Source organism: Mesocricetus auratus, unplaced genomic scaffold (genome assembly GCF_017639785.1).
Source record: "Mesocricetus auratus isolate SY011 unplaced genomic scaffold, BCM_Maur_2.0 Super-Scaffold_100694, whole genome shotgun sequence".
Taxonomy (NCBI): domain Eukaryota; kingdom Metazoa; phylum Chordata; class Mammalia; order Rodentia; family Cricetidae; genus Mesocricetus; species Mesocricetus auratus.
In genome coordinates, this window is record NW_024429268.1 from 5,189,818 (window position 1) to 5,203,251 (window position 13,434).

The window sequence follows — 13,434 nt, forward strand, 5'->3', positions numbered from 1 at the left end:
GTGTTTTACGAGTGGTGGAACATGTCTTCCTTTATTCGAATGGCCCAATCAATTCTTCCATAGGACTGTCTCCGCTCTATCCTTTAGGTGATCCTCTGCAAGTTATCATCCTTGATCTTGAAAACACGGGCTGTGTTTATATTGAGGATGTCATGACCCACAGTCTTCTTCCTTCACTTTTACACTGGGCTGTGAAGCAGACAGCAGTAATACTGATCTGGCCATTCCTACATGGAGGAAGCCTTAGGGCCAAGTGTCCAGAGCATCCTTTGCAGAGGCTGATACATAGCATCTTTCTTGTCTCCAACCCTTATGTCTCATCTCCTATCATCGTCTCTTCCCATCAAAAAGCCGAATATGCTGCTGGAGACAGCAAAGAGATCCGTAAGACCAGGAAAATTTCAGACAGGCGCATTCCACATTTTCAAAGCTGTATGCCCAACAGTGAGCTCTCACAAAAACGTATGCATACCTTTGATGGTATGGCAGCAGCTAACAGGGCCTTGAGTCATCACGGTCCAGTTTCACTCTCTTTCCCAGTGGAAGCCCTTTCACCTCGTGTGTAGTCGAACTGTGTCTGCGTGATAAGTGGTCCCAGCGCCGGTTTATTTTGCATTCCCAGATGCCATCGGTGTGGCCGTCACTGCGACTCCCGGCCCCTTCTCACTTGGGTCCATCTCCCTCTCCGCCGCTCCTGCCAGCTGTGTCACTTAACACACCCCTTCCAATCGGCTTCTCCACTTAACAGCTAGCTGCCCTATCGTTTTTTATTCCCCGTTCAAAGTCAAGCTTCTGAAGAGCTGATTCTGTTATCTGCTGACTTCCACTGATCCTCAAGCCTTTGTGATTTGATCTGGTCCTCTCCGGGCTACTGATTCTGCTCTTGTTATCTCCCTGAAGGTAAACCCCCGCTCAGTCACCTCAGTTTGTGTTGAGCTCCGTAGATTACAACAAGACTATTCAACACTCTTCACAGTCCTGCCTGCCTGGGTGCTTTTGTTTTATCACTCCCTGGAATAACTTTGGTCCACGGGGCTCTTTGTTTCCCGTCACATAGGTAGCACTGCTTGCTACAGCAGAACACCATGTATCAGCTCACGAGTGGATTCGGAAGGGCCTATCTTCAGCTCTGACCTGTCTGTCTTCTGAGCTCCAGGCATAAGTCACTTAGATACTCAACTGACACTTGCTCTACTTGGGTATCTTATAGGCTCCTCAAGCTTAGCATGTCCTAAATTGGGAAGTTTTTCTTCCTCACCAAATCTTCTTCTCTGCTAGTCAGAATAACAGGCAAGGTTGCCTAGACCACAGCTCTGGGCATCAATCTTAATTCCCTGTCTCAACCCTCATATCTAGCACTTTCAAGACCAATGGATAGAAAGTCCATTACTTTACTTTAAAGTAACTAATTCTAATTGAGTTTTTCTGCTACTGCCTCAGTTCCTTATATATTTTCTCTGCGTTATTTACTTATAAACATTTGTTATGTATGCTGCCAAAGATATCTTCAATGTGACCAAGCATTTGTATGAGCACATTTCTCTTAAAAAAAATCAAAGTATGGTATGTTAGAAAATCATCTCTTTCTTTTCCTTATGAGACATGTTGTGAAGAACAGCTTTGTATCATTGTAACATTAGAAAACGTGCTTCCAAACAAGGTGTAATGGTATACACCTATAGACCCAGAACTCAGGAGAGAGTGACAGAGACAGGAGACATGTACGTTCAAAGTTAGCTTGGGCTACACGGTGAGACCCTGTTTCAAAACTCAAAGAATCAAAAAAAACTTTGTTTTGCCCTTTTTAAACTGTTGCCACTCTCTAAAGCAGGCCACCAGCATCTTACTTCTGCATGACAAGATCGTATTTCTGCCTGCTCTGTTTGCGTACGGTCTTCATCTTCTCCAGTCCCTAGTCTGCATCACCTCCAAAACTTGATTGTCAAATACAACCCCTGCCTCAAATGATTAGCTTTTATTTCCTGGATAGTACTTCTCCCCTTTTGATGTGACTTTACAGATTTTTTACCTTCTGTACCTAGTCTCCTTCAGCCTTTGTAACTTTTTATTTATCTTATTGCCATCTGCTTAAAGATTGTACATCGGGTGTGTGTGTGTTTGTGTGTATGTCTGTGTAAGTGTGTTTGTATATATGTCTGTGTGTGTATATCTAATCCCTGATCCAGAGGGAAATTGGAACACACCCATTTTGTTTCTAGACCATTTGTATATTTCCTTTTATGTGTTATTGATTTGCACTTTATTGTACTTATTTGGCATCTGGTTTCCTTACTAGACAATAAGCGTCACAAAGACAAAACAGTGTTCATAGTATTCACTATTGTGTTCTCAGGACCTTGTACAATTCCTGGTACTGTGTATTATGAAATAAATATTCATTAACTGAATCTGTAAATGGTAGACCTGCTTTAAGTTTTACTGGACACACACGCAGCTTTGTTTTGTCTTTCTTCTTCCCTCTTGCCGAGGTCATAATAAAGATGAGCATAACAAGAGTGGAATGTCCTGAAAGGATTAAAAAATGGAATTTTTTACTGGTAATTTTTATCAACTTAAATATTCTTCCAGGTGTAAGTATACACATTTGTACAAGAGACAGAAAGCAGAGGAAGGGAGACTAGGACCCCAGGGTTTGGTTTTGGTTTTGGTTTTGGTTTTTCCAGACACAGTTTCTCTGTATTGTTTTGGAGGCTGTCCTGGAACTCGCTTTGTAGACCAGGCTGGCCTCGAACTCACAGAGATCCGCCTGCCTCTGTCTCCCGAGGGCCGGGATTAAAGGCGTGCACCACCAACGGCCCGGTGACCCCAGGGTTTTTAAGGAAAGAGGAGGAGACATGAGGAAGACTCTCACAGTGGGTCTCTGGATGGAACTTTTGGAACCTACCTACGGGCGATGCCCTCTGTGAGAAAACATTTGGATGAGCTAAGAGTTTCCAAGTCTATCCTCAAGGGCTCAAGAGAAGGAGATAAAATGCAGAGTGGTACCACTCTGCAGATGTGGCAGATGCCCCATGGACAGAGGGGTTAAATCAGGGAGCAGGTGTTCCTACGCTTCTTGCTTCCTGGGCTCCAGAGAGAGAGAGCAAAGAGCGGGAGTAAGAGAAACCCTGCTGTTCTTTCCTAGGGAACTGTCCCAGTGAGTCTGCAAGGGGCTCCCCTTTTCCCCCCTCCTGCCCTGCCCCCTTCCCAGTTCCTTCTGAAGAGAATGCAGGAAACGCTTGCCCCTGCATGCCTCACAGGCCAGAGGCAGGGGAGGGATGAGGATGCCGTGTTTCCACAGGTGTCACTGAACTTAAAGATGTTTGTAAAGCATGTTATGGGCTTGACTGGGCTCTGGGTGCTGGTGAGGCAGGAGAGCTGCACCTGAAGAAAGGCTGGCTTCCGTGTTGGGATAAAAGGCCAGAGGTCAGTGCACCTTCAGTGGTGTCGCTGTACATAAAGAAAGGCGAGATAAAATATGAGGGACGGCAACTGAGGGGGACGGACAGAAGACAGAGGAGGGAAAAACGGGTGGCTGGTTAATACGACCCCAGAGTAGGGTGGGCTTGGGCTAGACCAGGGAGAGAGAAGGAGATGGAGAGAAGAGCCTTGGTACTTTAGCCCCATGAGGACCCCTCTGAAAAGCCGAGAGCACACTTTGAGGTGGGGTCATGAATTATTTCACCTCTCTGTCCCAGACACATTTGTCTCTTCAAGGTTAACGAAGAGGCAAAAACAGTCCAAGGAAAGGAACACTTTGACCAGGTGATGGATTAAAACAGTCACCCCAGCGGGAGACTTTCTAGCTGTTCGGCTCCCGAGTCTGCTTGGTATAGCAGCCAGGCAGGAGCCACCTGGCCAAGGGCTGGACACACCTTCTTCACTCTTCTTCTAGGTCTCCTTTGTCAACCCAGGATCGAGGAGGCGGCAATTAGAGCCAACTGGGCCCGAGGGTGCAGAGGCTTATGCAAGGTTGGGCTGCAGCTGGGAAGAGAATGTGAGTCTGCCTCTGCCCAAGCAGTGACTGGTAGAGGGATTCTGCTTGGGGATCCCTGAGGACAAATCTCGTTCCCTGCCTTCTGGAACGGTGGCGCCTTCGTCACCCAGCTATGAAGTCAAGCATGGCGCTGGCACAGTGTTCTCCTCACAGCATCGTGATTCTGGGAGAGGGACCAGCAGATTCTCTGGAGAGGGACCACCGGAGGTCCTAAACATACCTAAGGCCAACTCAGGAGGCACTTTCCTCCTTTCTCGTCCCTGTGAATTGAGCCCTCTCTAGAGCTGGGTCCTTTAGGGACAATACACTCAGGGACAGAGATTCAGTTGCAAGCCCTGGTTCTGCTAATAGGATTAGCTGGGGGAACTTGGCCAGGAGTCAGTGATCATGTTGGTTTCTGACTCGTCTGCCTGGCGCAGCTGTGACGACAAAATAGCAGCGTGCGTGCCTATGAAAGCGAACAGGCTGAGATCCTACGATGATGCAGGGAGGCACTGCCTTACTCCAGCTCCCAGTTGCCTCCTAATTTAGGGATAGTAAGGTAAAGGGGTAAGAATAAGACAAACATCATGACCGCCTCTGACCGTTTCCCTCTAAGCTTTCCTTGAGAACCTACGGTTAAAAATCCATAGCCCTCAGAGGACGATTCGCTCCTCCTGGGGACTCCATAGACTCCAGGCCCCTCCTAGGCTCTCATTTTCTTCCATCTGCTCACAGAAGACAGTTTCTGAGAGGGTAGCTGCAAAGGAGGGCCGGGACTAACTTACTTCTTTTCCTGTCGTGGAAGTCTCCTTATTACTTCTGCCTCCATGGACAAAACTGGGTTCTTGAGCCATTGTGATAGCTCCCCGTCCCCCGAATCATGGGTCACTCCTTCCCGCCAGATCAAAGGTTCCCTAGGATGAGGCATCTCACATCAGAAGAGGTGGAGCAGCTGGGGACACAGGCGCCTTTGCTACATGGCTCCCTCCTCTCCATCCCACAGGCTGTATATACCCTACTCACCTCCAAGACAACGAATCTTTCAGAAGCAGACGGCCAGACACTTCTTTGTGTGGGGGCTGTGGGTAGACTAACAACCCCCCCAACTCCCATGGACTCCTCCACCCATTGGTTTCCCCCCCCCTACACACACATTCTGGACCCTCTCTTCCACGCGGACCTAACTTTACCCTGGGCAGCAAATACACTTGCTGAATGACTGGCAAGCCCCTTGGCACAGTCTGTTGATCACAAGCCGCTGTTGAACTCTATACCGGGTGCACTGATGTGAGAAGACAGTGCGGTTTCAGCGGCTTCCCTTGGAGGATGTGAACGTGGAGGGAAGAGGGAGGGAGGGAAGGCTCCTCATGATGTAGGTTGCTGTGCATCCCCAGCAGAAGGGATGTGACACAACCATCTGGAATGAGTCTGGGTGGGTGGAATTGGTTGCAGAGCGTGCAGCGTTTGGGCTGCGCTTTGGCGAATGAGCTGGGGATTCCAGGCCAGGCCGCTCAGGGCAACGGTTCTCAACCTGTGGATCAATCTCCCTTTGGAGGGACTGAACAGCTGTTTCACGGGGGTCCCCTAAGACCATCGGAATATGCAGATGTTTATATTAGGGTGCGTCATAGTAGAAAAACTTCAGCTATGAAGCAACAACGAAGCAATTTTCTGGTTGGGGGGCTCACCACAGCATGGATCTGTGTTAAGGTGTCACAGCCTTAGGAAGGTTGAGAGCTACTTACTGACTTAGGGAATCTTCATGAGTTTGGACAGGGCTGATCTGGATGAAGAGCCTACCATAAAAAAATCATACCTGTTTAAGCCTCTCCTCCTCATAAGTCAATGGCCATAGTCAAACACTCCTCAGGATGGATGAGGAAAGACATATGCAATGTGTGCTACGGAAACTTGCCTGTATGGGCGAAACAGTGTGTTTGGATCTGCTCTCCTCTGAAAGGGAATGGAGAGTTTGCTCATGGGAATGAACCTGGTCTCCAAAAGGGCTCTAGGACAGAGGATCAAGGAATAAAAACAGAGGCTATTACTGTGCATCCAAAAGGGGCCAGGTGCTCTGCACACCTGTCTTATCTATTTCCCATAAGCCTGTAAGTTAACTGTTACACTCATTCACAGGCAGGCAATCAAGGCCCAAAGAAAGGTGAGTTTCTTGCCCAAGTTGAAGTAACTATTACCCTGATCATTTCGTAGACAAGGAAGTTGAGACTCACAGGTGGACTGTTTGCCCAAGATCACCCAACCAGAAATTAGCCATATCTGACTTTACACTCAAATGTTTCTGGCCTCAAATTCAACGCTTCCATCATAAGATGGCAGTTTGAGATGAGACAGCTCTAACACCTGCCAGAAAGCTATCTCTTAGCGTCTTCAGTTTCAGATGCTCCCACCCAAGCGACTGGCTTGCATTCTTACCACACTTTATAGTATATAAAATCTTCCCATGTCCATTATCACCTATATCCTAACAACAGCCCTATAAAGTTAACAGGGCAGGATGAATGTTCCAATTTACAGACAAGGAGGATGATTCTCAGGCTGTCCAGTTGAGGTCATAGGCCGGAGCAGTTCAGAGCAGGAAGATAATCCAGGGCTTACGGGCTCCTGGAAAGACTATCTCCCTCATCTATATGGACAGGTGGGTGAATCCAACCCAGCTGTGTGGGACACTACCTTCTCTACAATTCTGAAACCTGGTGAACTTTTGAAGCCATGCTAGCTCAGAGGCACTTGAATACCTCTCGAAAGAAATGTGCTTTAGTAGACTGCTGTCCGTACGGGCAGGCAACCTTGGTCAAAACTCCAGCCCTATGCTCTACTGGTGTCCTTGTACACTCTGATCTGCATGCCAGGACTTGGGGCCCAGCTTAGACAGAGACATGGTTCCTGGACACTGTGGCAGCCTGGAGACAGAGAAAGGGAAAAAGCCAGGGAAGGCAAATGGGAGCCATGCAGGAGAACTGTCCCCCGGGGACAGCATATGGCTCTGTGATAATGTGGTAGCCATGTGAACAGGTCCCTGTCAAGAGCTCCTTGCGTATCCCAGCTGACGTTCCTGTGCTCTGTTCCTAGCCCCTATAGCCCTATGCATGTTCTAGAACACCTATGCTGATACAAGCACCCGCGGCTTCTTCACGCATCTCTATCCAGGTGTGTCTAGGGATCTACGCATGGCAAAGCACCTTGTCCATTGTCCTAGAATTGTGCCTGGTGGCAGGGGAGGGAATGGGCAGGAGTTGCAGAATAACTAAGATCTCCACCCCCCCAACCCTGCCTTCTTTCTGTTTCCTGTTATTTTAGTGACTGACCAGGGACCTCACATTCTCTGCTTAGGTAAGACCCGGAATTGCCCAACAGCCACCTAGAGAATGCGCTGTTTGGCCTCAGTCCCTGCCTTGTTCCTCTCCAGGTCACCCCTTCTTGACCCCCTTGGCTGCCGCCTATCCACTTTCCCCTCCCACCTCCCACCACACCCCGCTCAGGTATGTACAGTAGAATCCCTCCAGCTCCTTGGGCCCCGCTTGGTGCTAACTTGCAATTCCGGACCATGCTGACAGTGGACCCTGCCTCCTGTTCACCACAGCTCAGCTATAACCCTCCGCCTGTGATAACAGGGACTTGCTCTTGGTTCCGGGGCTCAGAATCTTTCCCCAGCCTCTGACATGCCTCCTTCCTGTCCCTCTGTGTCTCTGCCTCAGACCCCATGGACTGGTGTCATCGAGAAGAAGAGGCAGTGCCCCCCCACACACACAGTTGCACACCATGTCCGTACACATTAAACAATCACCCCTACTCTTTAACAAGTCTGGCGTTTTGCTTGGTTTTAACGACGGAGGTGGTGGTGGTGGTGGGGCAGTGTTTCGGTAAGTGCTTGCGTTGAATAAATAGAGTTTGAAAGAGTTCTTATCGCTGGCTGCCCTTTCACTGAGTTTGTTGGGGTGGAGAGAGAGAGAGAGAGAGAGAGAGAGAGAGAGAGAGACAGAGACAGAGACAGAGACAGAGACAGAGAGAGACAGAGACAGAGAGAGACAGAGAGAGAGAGAGAGAGAGAGAGAGAGAGAGAGAGAGAGAGAGAGAGAGAGAGAGAGAGAGAGAGAAGCACAGGTAGGAACAAATCGGGGAAAGATCAGTAATAAAGTGTGCCCATGCCGTAGCTGCTTCTGGAGGGCTGCTGCCAGAGCTGAGCATACACTTTCCAAGGAGGGCTGCATTTGAGCAGGCACAAAGAAATATAGGACAGTCTCCTGAGCCCTAAACAATGCTGCCGCTTTTAGGCTCAGTGGTGCCACACCCACCTCCCAAATCTTTGCCCGAGTGAGCAGATGTAGACACCCATGATGGATTTGAACCTGGAATTCAAGACACTGCCCTGGAAGAGCAAGCCGGCTTACTCGTGGTTGGCTAGGAAAGCTACACACCTTGTTTCCTCCTCTATTTTGATTTTGGGGAAACTCTAGGGCACTGCCCAGGTTGGGCATCATCATCCGTTCCCCCACTCAGAGCTAGAAGGTGATCAGAAGCTTGTGTGCCCAGATTCACCCTGTTGCCTTCTCCCTTTCCTCCCTACCTAGGGCCGCACCTGGCCGTGTTTCTTTAGACATGGACATCCAGACTTGACCAGAGAAGGCGAGATCCATTGCAGAGAAACTCCTCCAAATGAGAACGCCTTAAATCCTGCACCGGGATGTTGCTGGGGGCAGGGGGGTGGGGGCGGCGTTAGGAGGACTGGATGGAAATGGAAGGACAGAGAAAGGAATGAGGAGCAAGGTGCCTCAAGACACTGAGGCTTCAGTTTCACAAATCAGGAATCCTGCTGGTCACCCAGTGAGCCCTCACAGCCAGCGCTGAAGCTGGAATGCAGCCGCCACCACCAAAAACCAATTGCTCTTCCTGCTTCTCTCGTCTAGGAAGCCGACCCACCTTGACATGATCCACACAGCTTGGCTTGGAGGGCTGTGCACACATGTTCCGAAGCCTTGCTCCTGCTTGGTTCTGCAGATAAAAGAGATAAGAGTATGGTGAGTGGGGTTGAGAAGACCCAGGTCCAGTTTTGGAAAGCAGATGACCTCATGGTTGGTGAGACAAAGGAGGAAACAGCAGAGCAGAAAAACAGGCCTGGGGAACACAAGGCTGTAGGACCAGAGGCTCACCCAGGGGCAGGCTGTGGACTTTGATACCTTCTTTCGCTCATCGGATCTCTGGGGGGGGGGGTTGCCCTACTGGGGCCTAAATGACTTCCAGTCAGATGCTGAGTGAGTGAGGTCAGAGCTTGTGGGGTTCCCCAGGGCTCGTGATCTTCCTCTAAAATAACAAAGTTTTCCACAAGCCCATGAGACCCCATCAACAAGTTCCTCAAAGCCAGAGCTCAGACTCTCCCCTGATATCTTCAGGGTGGGGGACTAGAGACAAGGGCCAGGCTCGGTGATGGGGTCAGGCAGGCGCCACCATCCGCATGAGCATTCTCAAGGTGGGATTAGCCTATGGTCATTGCACCCGGGCCGCGCCCTACCTCACCAAGGTGGAGCCCAACCGTCTTCCACTGGTAACGTGGATGAGAAGGTGTCGGGGCCAGGCTAGGTAGTCAACACAAGTCAGAGGGCAAGAGGAGAACTGATGTTCCCATCCGTACGCGACTTCAGGGTGAGTCCTGAAAAAGCACACGGCAATGCAATGTGGAGCTTTAAATGTGTGAACCATCGGAAGGAAACCAGAAGATAGACATGGGCACACTTATGCAGCAACCCCCTCAAAAAAACCAAAAAAAAAACCAAAACCAAATCACTACTGTAGCACGCTGATCCATTTTCACATGAAGAATGCATCAAAATTGCTGTCCAAAAAAATAAATAAATAAAAGCACACACGTACACCTCAGGAAGTGGAAGTAGCTTCCTGGCACTGCTTATCCCGGCCTCTGTCTTCCTGCTTCCTTCCTTTTGGCCCCTCCCCTAGAACTTTCCAAAGAAGCAGAGTGTGAATGGAGCTAAAACTGTAGGCCACAGGAGGAAGAAAAGGTGGCGAGAGAAGGCGCGTTTGGGGGAAAGACATATGAAAGCTCTTCAACCAGTGAGACCTCCCGACCTGCGAAAACTGAAGTGTGTGTGCTTGCGTACACGTGAAACCTTCGGGTTTCCTCAGAGTCACAACTTGTTTGAGTCGGAAAAGGAGCTTTGAAGGGTTTCAGCACAGGCAGGAATACAACAGAGCCAGCACTAAAGCCCTGCTTGCCAGTCTCCATGACAGACATGGCAGCCCCTGGGTAGTGCTGGTGTGTGTGTGTGTGTGTGTGTGTGTGTGTGTGTGTGCCCGCTCACCTGCTAACCTCTGCCAGCTTTATGAGCTGAGCTGGCACTCAAGGCTTTTGAACCTAGTGACTGGAACAAACTCCACTCTCAGAGAGCACTGTGTCTGATGTCACTACCCTCACTGCCCTGCCTGCCCTGACTCCATCCCTGAAGACCCCACTGCCTGCCAGCCACCAGCAGGCTGGACCTTCTGCTGACCAAACTGCCTGCAGACACCTTCCAAGAGGGCCCAGAGCAAAAGCCACGGCAGAGAGAGTCACCGGAACCAGGGAGAGGAGGGACTGGAGAGGACTAAGAAGCCAGAAACCTAGAGTTCCTCAGAGACTACGCAGAGTTTTAGCCATGGATACACATGCCCACACACTACACACATCAACACACACATGCAAACAAGCTATGCTATAATACGTTCACAATTCAACATATACATACTCAACATGTAACACATACACATATAGTGTATGTATGCATACATGCCACATATCACACAAGAGTAAAAACACATATATGCATGTCCCACTGTACTGTACACACATATTCATAAGTACATACCACATACAACAAATATTATGCAACACGTATGCAACACAAACCACTTATGTACGCACACTAACACACTATACACACAGCACATATACACATTCACATGCTAAATGCACACATAGCACATAACACTACATATTCTACACATACACACACTGTACATATTAACAAATGCTACATAACACACCCACAGCACACCACAAACATAATAAGTACCACCTCCACATACACCTTGGTCATTCTATGTGTACACTTCACACACTATGACATACAAAACGCACACACACACAGATGCATACATTACATACTACATGCATATCGTATCTACAAATCAGATTCTGCATACCCACCAGTCAAATATCACACACATACACACACACACACACACATACACACGCACACTTTATTAGTGGCTCTCAATGAATGTTGACTTTGCCCCTTGAAGACGTTGGCAGGAAAGGCTATTGTCACCCAGCGAATGAAGGTTCAGATGCTACTAAGCGTTGTGAAATGCCTGCATCAGGTCCTACAGGAAAGCAGTGTTCACAGTACCCAGGCCCAGCGACAATTCCAAATACAGAAACCTGCATCTCAGGCTCATTCTCACGCTTAAACACAGGTAAACACAGAATCTCATCAACATCTGGATGCCCCAGCCTGCCACATGTGATTCCCCTAGAGGGGGCCACTGGTGTTCTGATGCCCCTCTCCCCAGCTTTGAGGTTAAGCCCAAAGCAAGAAGAACGAGATAGAACGCACCTCTTCTGCACAGCCCCTTGGCCTCTTCTACACTTCAGGTTGGTCCTCGCTGCCTGTTGACCAACTGAGAGGCAGCCCCTTACTGCGTGGGCTGAGGATTTGTCAACAAGGAAATCGATTTAGGAAGAGTAAGATTACAAGTCTCCCAAGTTGAGGCCAGTCCCTGTGACAGAGTGTGAGCTCCCTTCACTCCAACACAGACAGCATACGGTATAAGGACGCCCCTTGGCTCTGGGCTGCCAAATGAATTCCTCTCTCGTACTGGGCAGTACTGTCCAGTGTTGGCATGGGGACATGGCCGTGCCATCTTCAGAATGCTTTCTGTCCCTTCAGAACCAGCAGTCCAAGAGGCATAGGGGGACACCCCTGTCAGCTGCAGGACTGGGAGAGATGAGGGGTGCTATTATCAGGGTTAGGGTAGAGACTTGAGTCCACAGCCTCACTCTGTCCTAAGACCATGATGCGGCGTACAAAGGCAGAGAATTGTGATGTCTAAGTTTGTGACCACCAAGCCATCCCATTTGTGGATCTACTAATTTGGATACTACTACCAGTGTTCCAGCGGCTGCACTACCCGTCCAACAGCAAAGCCGGGTAAAGGCAGGTGAGAAGAAGGGAAAAGGGGGTTAGAAAATTACTTCTCCCTTCTGGCTTCCTGATGTCTCACTCCCCAGCACGATAAAAACAAGCCTGGCGGTTTTATCTGCTCTCCCGCTGGTGACTAAACTGGGGTCTTTTCCTAGAGCTGAAGAGGACAGAGGAGGTGGGGTGGGCCAGCATCAGACAAACACTTGGCTTAATGGGCACAAAGGTCTTGGGTTCAAGGTTTGGATTCTAGACTTCCCCCACCCACCCAGCTTGAACTCACTGACCCCTAGGTGGGTGGGGAAGGCAGCTAATCGAAATAGTTGTTTGCTCAGGGATGTATGGCCTGGCCTTAGGCCCAAGAGCAGGAATACAAGTCGCTTTCAATTTGAAGGTGGCCCCTTCCATACACCACTCACAGAGATACCTCGGGTTTTGCTCCTAAGAGCCTCCTCCGCACCCATGCTTGACTACCCGCACAACACACGTGACACACCCCACCAAGCCAACACACGCTGCATCATACATACCACACCTAGATACGAGACACACACCACATACCATTACTGCATGTGTATTAAGCACAACACATGCACGCATACTTCATTTAAGCACGACACATGCACACATACTTCATGCACCATGCACATTACACGAAAAGCACGTATCACATGCATATCGCATACATGAAACACACAGTACATATAACACACCAACGAACACACAAGATTCCCTGCGTATGTCTTACAGGGCCGTAGTCAGCATGAAAGCTTGCACACAGAAAGCACAGGCATGCTGCGTACACATACCGCCTGCACATTAGACGCTCACTGTACCACACACTCACACTTCCCTTGTTGAGCCCTCCTGAGTGGGGGGAAAACAAGCTGGAGCTGGTTAGTGACATGCAGACACCTACGACTTCAGAGAGCCAGGCGTCATCCCAGCTAATTGGTCCCCTGGGTGGCAGCAGAATTTTGGATAAGACAGAGTTCCAGTTTCTTCCATATAAGGAAGGTGGACCAGAGATGCCTCTGGGTGGGCTCCGTTGAGGTCCAATGCAGCCACCGGGGATGCCTGTGACCCTGTCTGGGTGGGCCTTCTCACCGCTGCAGAAATCACTTGGCCTGCTAGAGTGCATGAGGAAGTACAGACAAGGTGAGCTTTAGGGTCAGTGATGGTTTGGGGCTTTACGCCCCTCGCTTCTGTGACCTTAGGGACTTGTTTTTAGCACCTGGAACATCA

General features: G+C 49.4%; 1 long non-coding RNA gene across 9 annotated transcripts; it reads right to left on the reverse strand.

Annotated features, from left to right (window-relative positions):
* Nucleotides 1-2,535: 2,535 nt before the first annotated feature.
* Nucleotides 2,536-9,641, reverse strand: LOC110343372. 9 transcript variants are annotated; one of them, XR_005875050.1, is made up of 6 exons: nucleotides 9,507-9,641; nucleotides 8,918-8,989; nucleotides 8,577-8,687; nucleotides 4,765-5,987; nucleotides 3,876-3,984; nucleotides 2,536-3,450 (listed from the first exon to the last, which is right to left on the reverse strand). It is a non-coding gene; the product is annotated as an uncharacterized LOC110343372 (long non-coding RNA). The 9 variants fall into 9 exon arrangements; XR_005875051.1 differs by lacking the exon at nucleotides 8,577-8,687; XR_005875049.1 differs by lacking the exon at nucleotides 9,507-9,641 and having other exon boundaries at nucleotides 3,876-4,160; nucleotides 8,918-9,159.
* Between the last annotated feature and the right edge of the window lie 3,793 nt (nucleotides 9,642-13,434).